The sequence below is a fragment of the Struthio camelus genome, chromosome 10 (assembly GCF_040807025.1).
Source record: "Struthio camelus isolate bStrCam1 chromosome 10, bStrCam1.hap1, whole genome shotgun sequence".
In the NCBI taxonomy this organism is placed as follows: Eukaryota; Metazoa; Chordata; class Aves; order Struthioniformes; family Struthionidae; genus Struthio; species Struthio camelus.
This window is the reverse complement of record NC_090951.1, coordinates 5988999-6004357: the sequence shown is the minus strand read 5'-3', so window position 1 is coordinate 6004357 and position 15359 is coordinate 5988999. Positions and strand designations below refer to the sequence as shown.

General features: G+C 41.1%; 1 protein-coding gene across 1 annotated transcript in view; it reads left to right on the top strand.

The window, feature by feature from the left end:
* Positions 1-14613: 14613 nt before the first annotated feature.
* Positions 14614-15359, top strand: part of PLCG2 (phospholipase C gamma 2) — a 77612-nt gene continuing 76866 nt past the window's right edge. The window contains exons 1-2 of the mRNA XM_068955487.1: positions 14614-14838; positions 14950-15043. The gene's annotated coding sequence lies outside the window, so the exon portion shown is untranslated. The remainder of the gene's footprint in view (positions 14839-14949; positions 15044-15359) is intronic.

Genomic DNA, 15359 nt, shown 5'->3' with positions numbered 1-15359 from the left:
CTCCTCTGCTACTCACAAGGAAACGGGTTGCACTCAAGACGGCTAACAACTTAAAAACAAGGCCTTCAGCATGAGGTTGGTATAACTCTTGGAGATAGTCATTAGCAGGGGGGATGGAGGTGTGACAGTGAGCTTAGAAACATCATAAAGAGACACTTAGGTCAACAGCTCTAAATAAGCACTTCTGACCTTGCAATTTTTGAGTGTCATCTCCATCAGCATTAGGAGAACACCTGCAGAGGCACAGACCGATGTAATTCCCATCAGCTGGAATCACACTTGCCTATGTTTAAGTAAATTTTGTCCTGTGGGTAAAGCAGACCTCATGGTGCTCCTGCCATGGGGTTGATGTTGTCCCTATCCAAGGCCATAACACTGACAAGGAAGAGCTTTAAAAATGAAGGGATTTCAATTAGAATTTGGTGTTTGGGGTGGGGGAGAGCAGGCTTTGGTCATCCCTACCTCAATTCCTGGGTGGTGAAAGGCAGAGCACCTGCTTTTTTCTGCTTTCATTTCCCCTGGACACAAGAAACAAGGTAAGGTGATACTCTCACTCTGTTGTGTGGGGGTCTCATCACACAGGTAGTGCTCTCTGTCTCTCAGACCTTTTTCAATGTTTGTTTATTTATTGGTGAACATGTAAAAAGGGCCCCATTATGGAATTTCTTGGGCCTAGGCCCAGCCCTTAGCAGCAGTGGCACAGGAATTAGTTTCCATAGAAGCAGACCATGCCCTAAATTATTAATGTCAATAGTGGACAAATCACAGGATGCGAGCGAAAATCTGAATAAGAAGCAGCTGAAGAAAAACAAGAGGATTGCAACTGGGACCACTGGGCTGATAAGAAGAAGCAGATCTGGGAAAAAGAGAGATGTCCCAGGTGGCTGGGACCCAAACCAAGGCACAAGCAACTGGGCAGAATCCAAAAGCAAAGAAGTAAGTGTGCACCTTGCAGACCTATCTGATGTTCCCAGATGCTGTGATTTTCCATAAATACATGGACTGTTACCTAATAGACCTTTATAACCAGCAATGGGCAGCTCATGTACAGAAATTCTTATGCTGTGAAAGACTCATGCCCTATACGTATCTTAAAAATATGGTGGGGTGGGGCTATGTTACCGCGTTGTCCCTGTTCCCTGCCTGGAGATCGCTGGCAAGGTTTCTGGGGCCATACCAAGTCGCACGACTCATTGACAGTCTGCCTAGCATGTCCTAATTGTGTTTCTCAGAACCCCTCAGTGTTTGCAGCTGATTTGCTTTGACATCACCAGCCTGCAAAAACTTCGCTGTGTCGGGGTGCGTGGGAGTGCTATATGACACCTTAATCATACTAAACAGGAACACACATTCAGATTTCCTCAGTATTTCAAAGAAATGTGATTTCCTTTGTGCTGCAAGAGAAAGAGTTGACTTGATTGCGACTCTCTGTGGAGAACGGGTCTATTGCGTGTGAATTAGGGTGCCAGGCTCTCGTTCTGGGAGAAGAAAGGAGATAAAATACAGTGGGCTTTCTGGCTGTAACCATCATGGCCTATTCTCTTGCTGGTAACCTGGGGCAGTTCTGATGATAGCTATTCCATTAGTTGGTGAATGTAACAAGAAACCAGATTTTTGTTCTTAAAAAAATAAAAAGAAATCTTTTATAAAGTAAAAATATTGGCAAATATCACACTAAACCCCAACCTCTAAAGCGGTTGTTAGTGATTTGGTGCAGGCGTTAGTAACTAATTGGTAAGTCCAAAAGAGCGATTAACTTGTTAATTCCATTCTCTTTCCTGTACGGGTGATAGATTTAAGATCTCAGTGAAAACTCAAATAGCAATGGTTCCAGTTTTGATTTAGTTCACTGTTCTCTTGCCCAGGTGAGAGGAAATAATGGCAGAAAAGATTCCTGAGAAATCTGCTAGCAAAAGGTCAAGCAAATAGCAATACATGCCATATGGTGGTATTTTATAGCTTACAATTTGTGATATGCAATAAGGCTGTTAGAAAAGCTGGCTTTGGTGTCTCACTCTCTGTCTTTCTCAGTCTTGCTCAGAGACACATGACTGTTTGGATCTTCAGTATGAAAGTGCCTTTCATTTTTGTTGTGATCTATGAGATAATACTAAAATCTATATATTTGGTAATTTGCCGTGCTTAGTATTAAGAAAAATTTCTATTTGATCTGATAAACTGATTTGAATGATTATGCATAATTTAGAAAATGGCTGTGTTCTTACTAGATATGTAGCCAAAACGTATGTCTGAAATGGGGTATTGTCCAGTAATTGCTATCATGCAGCAGTAATGTTCTCTGTTGGGCTCATCAGACATGTGATAATTGTTGCTTCAGTCCCTGCCGGACAATTTTAATTTACAGCACTGAATTAACTGTTGCCCAGCCCTATTCATACAGTGTGTGCAAAAAGTAGGTCACTCGAGGCAGCAGGTATTACGAGTCTTGGAAATACAGTTCTGCATTTTCACAGTTCAGCAGTACATCTAGAGGAAGAATTACATCCATTTCCACCTGAATCCTACTAGAATGACCTCTTAAAAATAGCAACAACCCGAGTTCTTTTCCCTAGTGCAACACAATAGTGGTTTTTCTCTGCTAAGTGGAATGCCCTGAGACAGGGAACTTCCCTTTTCATCTTCAGTGCCAATTGACTTTCTGTTTTAATTGAGAGTTAACGATAAGTCGCACTTGCTTTCTGCATCGGGGTCTGGACTTCTGCCCTCAGAGAGGGGGAGTGACGTCTCTCCTACAAGGGCAAGCTTAATGGAGAAAGAATTTCTTCTCCCGTTCCTCGGTCTACTCTCCCTCTTTGAGTTCGCAAAAGCCAAGCGGTGCCCAGAAGGCAGGCCCAGCGCCTCTACTGGGCCTGCAGATGGATGGCAGGGTGCAGGGCACTGTCCACACTGCTGCAGCGATCCAGGATAGCCCCCCCGAGACAGCCCAGGAGCTGGCAAGGAGTTGGCTGGGAAGGTTGCTGGTAGAGCAGCGCTGCCCTAGAAAGAAGGACGATAAGGAATGAAGTCTCTTTCCTTGGCACAAGCATGGTGGGCTTGTCCGATGAGAGTGTTTTGAGATGAGTTCAGCCTTAGATTGACAACACGGGAGGTTTATCTACGATAAGCTGCTCTTTCCCACGCTGCTCAGGCACTCCTTTGCCTTGTTCAGGAGGATCAAGGCAGTTCCCATGTTCAGCCAGTTCTTGGCACCCAACTTACCAGCTCTGATATTTTGTAGTACGAATCCTGTTTGCTGGGCAGGAGTTCACCAGCCCTGGCCATCTGCAGGAAAGCACACCCAAGAGGCAAACTTCCTACAGCTCACTGACAGCTGCACTGCCATCCAGTCCCAGACACCAACGGGCTTTCTGTCGCCCGCAGTGGTTGCTTTATTTAAGCTGGCCAAGCTGTGTGTCCAGCTGCCTGTCTCTATGGTAGTAGGTAGAAGTGTGCTGGCATATTTCCTGGGCAATTGCTAACTGCTGTTCCATCAAATAAAACACATCTACTTGCATCTCTATATGGATTCAAGAGCAGTGCTGATATCAGGCCAAGTTCTGCTATTGCTCTTTTTCTCTGGGCAGAGTAAGGTGGTCTCAGAGTTTACATTTGTCGGTTTGGGGATTGATGTCATTTTAGAGCTGTGGTTAAGCATTCACACAAAATTACCTGTGTAAAAATACAGTCCAGGGAAACGTTAGCTAAGCTTAGCTTAGATCACTGCAGATGTGTTATTTTGGGAATGTATTCATACTGTGCAGTCCTTATTCAGACAAAACTGCAATTGACGTAATTTTTTCCATAATGTTGCTTTTATTTGAAATCATATCTATACATCTTGTACAAATCAAACAACTAATATGCACTTCCATGACAGATTCTACTTCTGGATTAATTTTGGAATTTAGTTTATAGACATGATTTGACTTCAGTGGGATTTATGCCCATAAAAGGACTGCAACAACAGGGGACAAATGCTAGAAGGAGCATTTTTGTCTATAATTCAACATATTTGTGGAACCCTTAACAATGTTCCAATCTTCCATCTGAAAACTGCCTTGTCACCTTCTGATTTACAGCATTTTCCATTGCCTTTACACTGTTCTTCTTACTTGGTATTTCTTACAAGGCAGGTATTGTCAAATCTTTCTTCAAACATATAATAACCACCTTTTGTATCGAACAGGCATATAAATTACTCAGCTTATGTGACAGAACAGAAAATAAAGAGCTGAGTATCTGGCAGAGATGCCGAAGAGTGATGTTATTATAACCTTACTGTGAAAGATTTGCCAACAGAAAGTTATATATCAGTGAGGTAACCAATGACAATATTTGCAGGAGGAGGCTTTATTACACCAAATATTAAAAAACATTATTGTATGATATATTTACAGACAGATCACACATCTCTTATCAGGATGTTCAATAGCCGTCTGCGTGCATAACAGATAGGATTTATGGCTTTGATAGACCACGGGCACTGAAGAGCATGCAATCACAGGTTTACTTGTCAGTATTATAGCCTTATTGTTCAGAGCTTCTTGGGAATTTTCCCAAGGCGTTTGTTTTAAAAAGGAAAACGTTTTTCCTGGGAAATTAAAATCTTGCAGTTTTCCAGTTTTCCTTTAAGAAATTTGTAACAGGAAAAACAAATCCATTCCAAGGTTGAATGGTCCAAATGGACAGTGTTTGATTTTTTTTTTTTGATTAGTTTAAAACACCAGCCCATCTTTGTGCTGCCATCGTACCCACGGGATTTTTGTTCCAATGCTTTGCTCTATCACTTTCTGCAATAGGCTTGGCTTTTCAATGCGCTTGTCTTCTGGGTGAAGCACCACAATACCTCCCAGCAGCCAGCCAAACACAGGCTACCTTGGGGATGTAGCTTGGCTGGGAAGCCTGGGCAAAGAGGTAAGAGGAAGCCCATTGAAACCTTACAGGAAAAGCTGAAAAATTCATTGTGTAGGAGAAAAGATGAGTATAGGGTTGAGGGGCAGCTTAGGGAAAAGCACCCGTAGCCAGCTCTTTGTGTTGCTGTTATCTGTTCAGGCTCGCCCAGTCAAACGGAGCCTTCTTTAAGATGCAGAATAAACTTGTCTTTCCAAGGACCATCAGGACAACATAACACAGCCACTGAAACAGAAAACTAAAACATTATTTCACCGAATCTGTTCTCGCTCACTGGCTGCACCTTAAGGCGACTCTGTTACCTAGTGACTAGTGGAAACAGATAACCCTTTCCTGAATACCACCCATAGTACACAATCAGTAATGTGCAGTATTATAATCAGTGCTTTCTGCTTGATTTATCACTACTTTTCAGCAACAGCTGACCTTGGATTGAGGCTTAGGATCGAACCGGCCGAAGTGGAAGAAAGCTGAAGAGCTCTTGGTAGTCATTTAATAGCGATTGGCATTTGATCCAGTGCTCCACCTCCTGGCAGCAGCGCAAACGTGCATGGAAAGAATTACAGCTGTGGTTTAGACTAATGGGTTTAATGGGATCGTGAGTGACACCGTTTCCTTCTTTGTAAAATAATCCCTGAGTGTCACCAAATTGAACAGATGCTTAACTGATTCTCTTCTCTCTTTACGTGACAGGGGCCAAGACAGACAATCAGGGCTCAGGTGCAGCTGAAACCTGAATGTCGAGCTTTTTCTGTACGAGGCGTGGAAACGTCACGCAGCCTTTGGACACGCTAAATCGTTTCCCATGTGTCCCTTATAGGTGGGGTGGGTAGAGTTTCCCACGGTAAAGGCTACCCAAAGCTTCCCACTGTCATACTCTATTTTTATGTGTTTATAAGAAGTTGTTTACAAATAGCTGCAGGCTGCAAACTTTCAGGCCCAATGTCTGCTTCACAGCAACTTTCCACTAAAATACACTAGTTGCTTCAGGAAACAAAATGAGAGGGGAAATAAACATGCGTCTGTGCTGAAACAGGCTTTCAAACATTATTATTTTAATTTCCAGCTTCTTTAGCACTAGCATGTTTTGGATCAGGAACTCGAAATTTGTTGGGCTGAGGAAGACACTGATGGTGCTTTTGCTTCTTGCTGTTTCGGCACAACTTAACCAAGAAGTTAAAATGTTGTGGCCTCAGTACAGACATATTTAGCCGTCTCATTCTCTGGACACAGGCGCTGGTCCCTCTCGGCTCTCACAGCTCTGCAGGGTATTTAGCACAGATTGTGGCAGCCCCGTTGCAGGTTTTTTCAGCAGCCAGGGATGCCGAGGCTGTGGCATGGTTTGCATCCTCTCGAATCGTGAGCATCCTGCTTCAAGGCACTGCGTTAGAGCACCCGCCCTTGGTATGGGGGGGGTGGGGGCTCCCATTTTTCTTCTCCCATGAAATACATAGATAGCTCAAGCAAGGACTGGCAACCTGTTGCTGCCCAGACTGCAGCCAAGGCAGGAGAAGGCAGAGCCGCAGCCAGCTGCCATGCAGGGGGCGGTGGGCACTGCTCCCCATGGGGCTGGCGAGCCAGCTGGCAGGAGCTCCTCAGTCTCCCCTGGGAGCTGGAGCCTGCACAGGGCAAACCGCTCCCGGACTCGCAAGCTCTGCTGCCCTCACGTGGCACTGCTAGTAAAATGGGCCTTTTTGGGGACAAATTCAAAGGCATGTTTTGAATATGACGTCTGTCGTTTGTGACTTTTAATACAGGTTTACAGACAGTTTGGCAAGTGCTGATGGATCTCTCAGAGGTAAGCTTTGCACAGTAATAATGCTGAAAATTGTCGCTGAACTTCTGCACGTTCAGAGCCACGTGCAGTGAAAAAGCTGAGCTTTCAGAAAAGTCTGTGGGAAAGGTCTTAAAATTATACTTAATAAATCAGCTTATCCAACCGTGCTTGCCCATGCACTGGGTCCTGTTCCGCTCTTTAGCGAGCATTTTTTTTCATAACATCATTTTGCTCTTCAGTAATGCCCTCCATCTAAGGTTATGAAACTGCTAATCAGTTAGGCCTCCCAAGAGCCCGTTACCTGGGAAAATATTACTCATCCTGCAGGCAAAACACAGCCTCCAGCCCTGCTTTGGATGGATACAAAAAAAGAGCATTCAAGCCTAACAGTAATAGTGAAAACCTTGTTTGCATTAGATTCTTTTTCCTGCTGTTGCTAGTAAATAGTGTGTTTTATAAAACTATCAAATTATGGATCAGAATTATAGGTCAGAATTCAGTCTGGTTGCCAACTGTGAGAAGCTCTGGTTCTCTGAAGGTAGTAAAGTACAATTAAACATCTCCCAGTACCCTACATCCATTTCTGGTTGTAACAGTAACCCTTTCCCTTTATTGCTTTAGCTTAATTTTAGTACAAGATTTTCCTTGCCTTTCACCTCCTCATTGCTGAATCCCATGACAATATTTGCAATGTGATGGAAAACTGTGGGCACGCTGTAGCAATTATAGACATCAGAAAAGGCTTGTTGTAAAATGGCTGGTAACGTAATGGCTAGCATGCAAAACGCTAAAACCACCGTATCATGGGATACGTGTCATATTCAAATATAGGTCACATGTGCAAAAGCAGATTTGAAGAGATAAGCTGCTAAACTGGCCCATCTCTGAGAGACAGTCAAGCTGACAGACTGAAGCAACTGAGCTAATAGCTAACTTGATCTTTAATCCAGCACTATAGTAAAATAGCTAGAAAGATATTATTAAGCAGTAAGTGGCACGCTTAAGTAACTTAAACGGTAAGAGCTGGAAGTCACTATGAGAAACTGAGAAAATCAAGATTTTGAGACCTAAAAACTACTGTAATTGCATAACTGCATCAAGTACAAGGCAGAAGAAAGCCCTCTTTTTGTGATTCCAGACAAGCAAAAATTGTTTGATGGTAATCTGGATTAGTTCCTGAGCTGGTTCACTGTGTGTCTGCGCAAATGCTGTGTCAGCAGAAGCAAAAGACAGCACAGAGCTGCTCATAGTAAGGGAGAAGAGAAGACCACTGCTTTCTTGTTTTTTTTCAGTTTAAATGGAGTTGTTTTGCACAGTGACACTGCTGTGACTCTTGGGGATGCTTTGAGTAACTAGCTTTTCCAAGATCCTAAAGATCTCGTTTTAAACTGAGTTAATAGACAGCTGTGTTAAGATGCAAGCAGGCCTGTGATCCTAAACTATCTTCAGAAGAGGATGGGAGGCTTCCACACCTAATGATGCTTGCTTAATAAAAATATAACCCCTGGACAATTTCGTTAAGTCCTCCTAAGCAGGAATTCTTTCAACTGTGGAGAGCTTTATTACACATACCAGGGAGAATCAGGTGGAGGAATTCAACCCTTGGGAAGAGCAGATGTAATTAGAAAAGGGTTTGGGAATCCCTTGGGAAGTGTGTGTTTGATCATGTTGTGCAATTTCATCTGTAGAGGTGAATGAGGAGCTGTACTACAGAAAGAAATAAATCTGTTGTTTTGCTGTTGTAAGACTTTATAGCTGTCCAAGGGCTGGAGAAGACATTGCACTGGAGACTTTCAGGGTGCATATACTGTGTGCCAGGAGGTGACTTTGCTGTTGCAGTTATTTTTAGCTGCTACATTCTATTTCCCTTTTGAAAGAGACTAGTCAAAAAGATGAAGTGGGTGTGCAATACAAAGAAAGGCTCTTAGGAGCCAAGCCAGAAATTTGTATGCTTCTGCTGAGGTAGCAATGCTTTCTGAGTAGACAGTCTGCTAATACTGGATGAAGGCAGTGAGTGGCATCATGGTATCACAGAAGAAGCAGCAGAGGAAAAAGGAGATGACGAGACACTGCAAAGATAAAGATCAGATGCAGAGGAGAGGTTATTCTCTGGATAGAGATCCTACCTATATTTCAGTGTCCTGTTTATATGTGCAATCATGATAATCAGTATTTACTGCAGATTATGGAAATCAAGTCATCTGTCAACAGTTTGTGTTGCTCCTTTCTCTCTGTCCTGCAATCCCCACTGACAAGAAGAAAGGCAGTCAAGTCTCCCTCTGTCCTTCAAACTCCTCCTGTGAACTGAAATGATATGCCTTCATTACTTGCAGAAATACATAGCCTCAGTAACAAATCTTGTTGATGTGAATTTCTAGTATGTTTGGACTCATACAGCCATTATTAGTTTACGATTAAAAGGAAGAATGACACAGGAGGCACTAAAACAAAGGATATGGATCCTGACACGTGTAACAAAGCAAGTGTTTTGAGCGTTTGCAAATAGCGCAGATGCTATTTTAATCCTCCTTGGAGGGGAGAACTATGTGGATGTGGATAACAAAATTGCTCACTGGTGTTTCTGGGTCATTGGCTTGAAATCATTGCAGGAAGGAGCTCATTCAAGGCTGCTGATTTTTCTTTTGGAAGAGTCATTTGCTCCTTTCTAGCCAGGCACATACTAAAGCTGCAGCAAGCAGTTATGATTGTTCTTTCTCAAGTGGGGCTGCCCGATGTGGTGGAGGCTGTGATGCTCCACCACAAGCCTTTCCCAAACAGAGCCCAGGGGAAGGCTCTGCTCCTCACCCTGTTGTGATGCCACTTCTGCCAGGTACTGCTGCAGAGGTTAAAGGTTGTGCACTGAAGTTGGTGAAGGTGGCACGAGGTGAAGCAAACCCGCCCTGCCGACATAGATGAATAAAGAACTTTGTCCCCCAGTGTATGGGGATGTTATCAGGATATTTATCTATGTGTTGATCATCTCAGCAAATGCTTGCAAAATATTTGCTCATGCCCTGACATTTTTCAGTGATTTCTTTGTTTGTGTTCCTCTCCTCCACTCAAAAATCCAAACTCATATCATTTTAAGAAGGCAGACATCACACCAACAGAAAGTAGAGCTACCTTTTTCCAGGGATATGGTTAGAGGTAATAGCACCAAGAATCATACCTGAAAGCAACAGCCAGCAGGAGTGGAACTGAAGCTAAAGCAAATTTGATTGTAGCTATTTAGGCTTACAGTACTCAAAACACAGCTTTCCAGCTTGAGGAAAGGCAACAGAAGGGACATGTAAATGTAACATTAGATAGAGGAATATTACTTTGGCAAGCTCCTTCTGTGTTATATTCTCGGTGGCAGCACCTACAAATCGTCTGCTCTGTTATGTTTTATTATCTGTAAGTGTATGATAAGGCCAATGCTGTTTTAAAATTCAATCTATCACACTAATTTCAAACCCCCAGTGCTGTAATATTGACTTTCTTTTTATTACATAGTCCTTTGCCTTCAGGAAAACAGTAAAGAAGATGTTAAAGTTGCCATAAGCAACTGATGTATTTAAGTATATTTCTTCTTTTGCCAACATGAGTCCATCATATGGTGTAGGAGAAATCAGAAATATACGTAAATATAGCTGGCATATTGGCCTCAGAAGTACAAACTGTTTTTTTAATGCTAGGCTTGCACAGATTTATTTTTCAAACACAGCAGTGCAATTTTTCTTACTGTAGACACCATTCCAGTAGTAAAATAATAACAATGTAAATTGTAATGATAATGCTAATATTAGCCCTGATTTCTTGCTGATACCTACTGTAGACACAATGCCTTTCCTTCTCTCCTTCGCTGTTGAAGTAAGAAGATCTCAGGAAAGGTTAAAAATCTTCATCTCCATTTTATGGATGGAGGAACCAAGGCATAGAGTGGTGCTGTGACTTGCCCAAAGTCATCGAGGAGCAGAGCATTTGCGCAGCTGAGGACAGTGCAGCTGGTGCCCCAAGAGGAAGTCTGCCCTGACATGCAAAACCGTGAGCTACAGACAGCTGCTGTGCATGTGCAGACCTGTTTGCACCCAGACAGGGGCTGTGGTGGTGACTAGGAAGTCCACATTGCAATGCAATGTTTTAGGTCCCTTGACAAAGATTCATAATCTTTTTGGGTGCAGCTGTTCTCTCTAGATCCATATGCATCTCTGTTCCTTGTATGGAGAAAGCTGCCTCTGTCCTCTTTGCCACAGTCTTATCTATGTCCGTTGTATTTGCCTTCCAAAAAGCTGAGGTCAAATAAGACAAGAAAATGAACTCCCACCTGATTTTCATAGCATTCACTGTTTTCTCCTGGATGCTTTGCAAAAGTTTTGTTTAAGCATACTAACTTCCAGCCTTAACTAAGGAGCAGTATGAACAAGCAAACAAGCCACCACCGTTCTCATACGCATATAAATGGCCCAGCAGTGGTCACGTAACAGCAGCACTTCAGATGGTGTTCAAAATTGGACCCGATGCTACAAAACCACAGCACAGGCTTAGTTATGTCCTTTGTTTAACTATACCCTTTGTTCTCAAGGGCCTATAACAAAATCTACAGAAATGAAAAGTGCCAGGGTTTGGAATTTTATGGTATTTTTTGAACACGTTTTTGCAAATCAGCTGCTAAAAATGTATCTGTAACTTTTTAACAAAAATATTCCTCTAAAATCAACTAGAATTTTTTATCTTTACTGGGCTTTCTTCTCCTACTGTAGTAACCCAGCACTTTTGTACAAAAAGAATGGTCATTTTTTCCTTGTCTCTTCTCAACTAAAACATGTCCAGAAAGACTTTGTCTTCTCCGCTCCAAGGGAAGCCTAATTAGAAAACATGTTCGTTGTGTCCTGGTGAAATCAGCCAATCCCCCAAAACATTTATCTTTTAAACAGTAAAAATGGAAGGAAGCTAATGTTAAACCAGCGTAACACATGAATTCACTCACAATGACGAGCAATTGCAATTTTTTATCTTCAGCTCATCCAATTTTTTCGGAAGAGCCTGGTTTTTGATAGAATATTTAAACACAATTTTTGGACTGCCATGGGAAGGCAGGGAATTTGTTCTTGTCACATATAAATAAAGGTCTGATGTTTTAATGACTGAAAAAAACCGAAACAGTATATGTAGGCAAAAAAATTTAATTTCCAAGGGACTGTGCTTTCAGGTTTTCCGCTTGAATATTTCAACAGAAATTATTAGTGTTGATATTTTTTTATCATCATGGAGGTTTTCACAAAACTTGGTGATTTTTTTCATTTTTGCAGAATTGTCTCTTTATTCCAGGGAGTGTAACAGTGGCACATTGCTTATTCCATTTTCACTTATTTTGCAAATCAGCTGTGGTAGCTTCACTTTAACTTATTTTTAGGTGTTCTTAGATGTCTTGACTAAATGAATTTTTCCTTTTCTGCTTGTCACCATAGGAATCAGTCGTTAAATGGCTGGGGTGGATTTTTCATAGCCAAATTTGAAATCACATATTGCTTTGCTTAATTATGAAGTCATGTAGCACTTTTTCAGCTCCCTCAGTAGAAGACAGATATAACCAACCAGCGTAATACGAAGATCAAATTCTGGCTATTTCAGCCAGCTCTACTGTTCAACCACTATTGTGAGTTTTTGAGCATTTTGGTTACGTTAATTTTCCACAAACATTCACAGCAGTAAAGATTATCAGCTAGTTTACTGTTAGTAGGTAATAATCATGAAAGGTCAAGTTAAAAAACTATTTTGTATTGTAAAGATGTATTTATGGAAGGCATTCTCTCTTTCCACTGTTTGAAACATATATAATGTCAGTTCGGAATTAGTGTTTTCAAATACCGTAGCTATCTTGTCTTTATAAGGGCCAACCCTGAATTGCTTCCTTTTTTTTGTTTTTGTTTTTCCAGATTGATACAGGTTTGTTCTCTGATGAATCTTATGGAGCATGAACATTTGTGCCAGCACAAGAGGCCGTCTGGGGTAGAGATGGAAAGAAGCAGACAAGGACAGCAGGAGGACGGATGATCATTTTTCCTTATAAGTGCTGGATGAAGATGTACGTGAAACTTCATCTTTAAAGTGATTGTGCCTCAGCACTTCGTTTGTGTGAGCAGAGTTAATCTCCTACCATTTTCCTGACCTGTCTTCTGCTATTATCTGTACTGAGATGCAAAGAAGCACTTGTTTTAGCTAAAAACCTCTGTGCACTTCTATAATAATTGCAGCTGCAAATCGTTCTACGTACAGGTTGCATTCTTCCATGCGAAACATGACATCCATTGATAACTTAGCTATCCGAAAGTGAACTATAACTTTGGATTTCTTTAGATAAAAATTATTTTCTTGTATGCTATTTTGTTCTCTGAGAAAAACAGTCTGAATTTTCCTACAACATGAAATAAAAATATATCTTTTAAAAACCCAGCCCCAGACTTCCTGACTGACCTAGTATGAGCCACGGCTGCTCTGCACACATTATTTCCTCTCTTAAAAAAAACAAAAACAAAAAAACCAACCCCACAATCTGGCAACACGTTCCTTTCTTATTGACCTCACCTCTCATCATCTGGGGGCAGCAAGCTGCTCCTTACAACCTGAAGCAGAAAAGTTAGTGATCAGAGCATATCCTTGATTCATGATATGAAGAATTTGAGACACCCACTTCTCTAGCCTTGATCTTTTCTGATTTCGTAGACTGGTCTCCTCCCTAGCATCAAAGTACATATCTGTTGTCCACCTCAGGAGGAGGCTAGGAACTCTTTTGTTTTCCTCTGTCTGTACGAGTCAGGATTTTCTTTTGCCGCATTTTTAGTTTGGCCATGTCATTTAGCAAAATATATCCTTTCTGCAACAATGCTACTATTGTGATGCTAAGCGTTACAATCTGTTTACTACTAGAATATACAAATTTTCCATGAACAACTTCAGCTCTTGACTTTCTTTGCCTTTGTAATTGGAGTTTCTCCTTCCATAGGAGTAGCCAGTCTCCTCTTTCCTCTGGTGACTTCTGTCATCAAATTGGCAGCTCTACATATTACTTCCATCCGTGCTGGCAGACCAGGGGAAGCTGTTGGCACCTGTCACCTACTGGGATCAGGTCTTTTTTATTTTCTTTAGAGAGCTTATAAGGAACCATTTCTCCAGTTATATTCTTGCATGTTTTTTTGAGTTTTGCACATTTTACTTCTGGCAAAATGTTCTCATGTGTTGTTTTGTTTTCAAAAAATACCAGCAAAAAATAAACTCTGTTTTTCCATATTTGAACACTGGTTTTGATATAAATATTTGGATTTTGTTTTATCTGTTTAAAATTTTGTATCTATTTATAAATATATTTATATATACTTTATTTCTAGATGTATGAATAAGTTATGATTAGTATTTGAGTATAAATCACTAGAAAACTGAAGTTATTCAGCTATAACAGCTTCATTATTTAGAATAGGGAAAAAATGTTAGTTAAAATTATCAACAACATTGATAAATGTGGTCTTTCTTTAATCTATTTCCCTGTGGGGTAATAAATCAGGAGTCTTCCTCTGGTCTAACATTAAAATCTTAGGTTCCACGTGTAAGCTGTTTGTGCGCCCCACGGTTAATGAGTGAACGCTGGGGCCTTATATACATTTTGTAAATGCATATATTGAAACAGAACAGAGCACTTTCAATTATCATGTTTTTTTTCCTAAGGCTTAAATCTATTGGATGTTTTTCTTAAAGCCCAGCTGCTGGAATCAGCAGAGTCCATAAGACTCTTAGTGTTTATTAAACAAAAGTAAATTACAAACTCCCTTGGTTGCAGAGAAAGCTTAAAAACAGGAAGTAAGGGCATCCCAAAGGTTTAGAAATCAGAAAGTAAAGCACTCAAAATTTGTCTAAGACAAACCAGAAACTGTAACCATTGTTGTGTTTATCTCAGGTGGGAGCATTATTAATGCAGGAGGCTAGTGACTTAGCATGAAGAGACCTCAGTCCATGAAGACGGTAAAAAAGGAGAGATTATTGCTGGCTGAAAGTGACATACTTCAGAGTTAGTGTTACACTTTCTTCCTTGTAACTTCCTCTTTTTTATTCCTCTCTGTTAGCAACAGTCATAACAAAATGTGTCCTTAGTGAAGGAGAAGGGAGCATCATTGAAGGTGACGGTTTTTTTTTTTTTTAATTAATCAAAAGGCCCAGGCTATGGGGCCTTAAAACTTGATTTGAGATTTTGTACACTTAGGGAGCCTTAACAGTATGCTTTTACCCAGGTGGAATCAGAGTACAAAGAGGAAGAAACCTCTGCCTGACACTGCCTACCTAATCTCGGCAAGATATCATTCATTATTCTGCATAGGATTAAAGGTAAGCTTTTTATTGGTACTTTTGAAACTCAGCAGGACAGATATCCTTTACAGATATGGGGTTCAAAATTCCTGATACGTGGTAAAAAGGTGTTAGAGACAAGACAGCTGGGTTTAGATTACCTGGCAAAGCTGTCTGTGTTCTACCTTTTGTCTTCCCTCCTGTAAAATAAAAGTATTCTGAAGTCTAGAATAAAAGCACTTTCTAAATTATAAGGCAAATGTAAAAGGCAGTTTTCTTGAAAGGGGAGGGGGTATCTTAAAATCACTAGTTCAGTTTCAGGAAAAAAAGTACAGAAAACATTTTTTGTGTGTGT